The sequence below is a fragment of the Nicotiana attenuata genome, unplaced genomic scaffold, assembly GCF_001879085.1.
Source record: "Nicotiana attenuata strain UT unplaced genomic scaffold, NIATTr2, whole genome shotgun sequence".
NCBI classification, from domain to species: Eukaryota; Viridiplantae; Streptophyta; class Magnoliopsida; order Solanales; family Solanaceae; genus Nicotiana; species Nicotiana attenuata.
Window position 1 is genome coordinate 1,350,088 of NW_017670255.1, and position 2,500 is coordinate 1,352,587.

The following is a 2,500-nucleotide window of genomic DNA, read 5'->3' on the forward strand; positions in this document are numbered from 1 at the left end:
CTTGTTCAACACTATACTTCGATTCTGCCCTTCTAAAAGGAACATCGGCTCTAACAATTCCATCGCCATCTACCAAAACGACCGGAAATGTTTCAAAAAAAGTAGGCATACGACGTACAAAAAGTTCACGCCCTTCTTTATCTCTAAAGATAGGGTGTCCTAACCATCCAACCGCTATTCCATCCCCGTTATCCATTGAGCCCGCTCTGAATAATCCCCCTTTTGCCGGATTATTGCCGATGTAATCATAAAAAGCTAATTTTTCAGGAATTTTAGACCAGGCTTTTGATAAACCTTGATTTTCTGCTAGCCCAGCACTAACTCTTCGATATATTTCTTGCTGGAAGTACCCTGATCCCATTGGTAACGAGTGGGCCCAAATAATTTAATCGGGGTTGTTGCCGAACCATACCACATAGTTCCGGCAACAACAAAAGCTGCAAAAAAGACAGCAGCGATACTATTGGAAAGGACGGTTTCAATATTTCCCATACGCAATCCTTTGTATAGACGTTGTGGCGGACATACGCTAAGATAGAATAGGCCCGCTAATATGCCCAATGTTCCTGCTGCAATATGATGAGAGGCTATTCCTCCTGGAACAAAAGGATCAAAACCTTCCACACCCCATGCTGGATTTACAGGTTGTACTTTTCCCGTTAGTCCATAAGGGTCGGACACCCATATTCCGGACCATACAAGCCTATTACATGAAATGCACCCAAACCAAAGCAAGCCAACCCTGAGAGAAATAAATGAATTCCAAAGATCTTTGGCAAATCCAAAGAGGGTTTTCCTGTACGTTCATCACAAAATATTTCTAGATCCCAATACACCCAATGCCAGATAGCTGTCAAAAAGCATAAGCCAGAAAACACAATATGTGCTCCAGCTACACCTTCGTAACTCCAAATACCTGGATTCGTTACAGTCCCCTCTGTGATACTCCAACCGCCCCATGAATTGGTTATTCCTAAATGAGTCATGAAGGGTATAACGAACATACCTTGTCTCCACATTGGATCAAGAACAGGATCAGAAGGATCAAAAACCGCTAATTCATACAGAGCCAGGATTTATTGGTGCTGCACTTTTTTTCTTGGCGGGAACGACTTATGATAGTATCCGCCTTGTTTATCTTGACGAAATGGGCGTAATAGCTATTCCAATGCCAAAAATGTTCACGATGTTCAGTAGCTTTTCGATGGCTTCCCTTGCATTACCAGGTATGAGTGGTTTTGTTGCCGAATTGATAGTTTTTTTTGGAATAATTACCGGTCAAAAATATCTTTTAATTCCAAAAATACTAATTACTTTTGTAATGGCAATTGGAATGATATTAACTCCTATTTATTCATTATCTATGTCACGCCAGATGTTCTATGGATACAAGCTATTTAATGCTCCGAAGGATTCTTTTTTTGATTCTGGGCCGCGAGAGTTATTTCTTTCGATCTCCATCTTTTTACCCGTAATAGGTATTGGTATATACCCGGATTTCGTTCTTTCATTAGCAGTTGACAAGGTCGAAGTTATTCTATCTAATTTTTTGTATAGATAATTTGGATGACTGAAATAAAAAAACCTATGTTTGTTTTGAAAAACATTCTTGGACAATGAAAAAAAGTAGACTTTTTTTCTTCTCTTAACTCTTAAGTTAAGTAAAAACAATGAAATTGAACTACATATGGTAGAAAACCGTGTGAATCAAATATTGTATTGATGATTCACACGGTCCGCACGCTGGTTCATACAATGCGCCGCCCGCTCTTGTATTTGTAATAACTTGTCTTGAATTCAATTAAATGTTGATGGAAAAGAACCATAACTATGTAACCCTATTCCTAAAAGATTGACCCCAAAATAGCATATCCAAATTATAAGAAAGCCTATAGACGCTACAATTGCAGAATTTGCACCCCGCAAATTTCTATTTGTTCGAGTATGTAAATAAATTGCAAATACGATCCAAGTAATAAATGCCCAAGTTTCTTTTGGGTCCCAATTCCAATACGACCCCCACGCTTCATTAGCCCATACCGCTCCCGAAAGGATTCCTATGGTTAAAAAAGTAAATCCTAAACTAATAACCCGATAACTCCAATAATCCAATTGTTGAATCAATTGGGACCTGTAATAATTTTTAGCAGAAAAAAAAGAAGTATTTTGTAAAACATTTTCACCCAAGAAAAATGACTCGTTTAAAAAACCATTGCTCTTATAAAAAAGCTGTCTGTTTTTTCGAAATGTAATCACTAGAAGTGCTACTGATAATAATGATCCACATAAAAGGGCTGCATAGCCCAATATCATCATACTTACGTGCATTATTAACCACTCGGATTGAAGAGCAGGTACTAATATTACAGATTGGTGTATTTCAGTTAAAATACCTGACGTAGCAAAGCCTTGGGTAAAAATAGCACTAGGGCCAGTTATTTTACTTAAAATTAAAACATTTTTTTTGAAATACGGAATTATATGAATAAGGGAGAAACTC

The 2,500-nt window shown here is 37.8% G+C and overlaps 1 pseudogene; it reads right to left on the bottom strand.

Annotated features, from left to right (window-relative positions):
* Positions 1–1,067, bottom strand: part of LOC109236777 — a 5,302-nt pseudogene extending 4,235 nt beyond the window's left edge.
* Between the last annotated feature and the right edge of the window lie 1,433 nt (positions 1,068–2,500).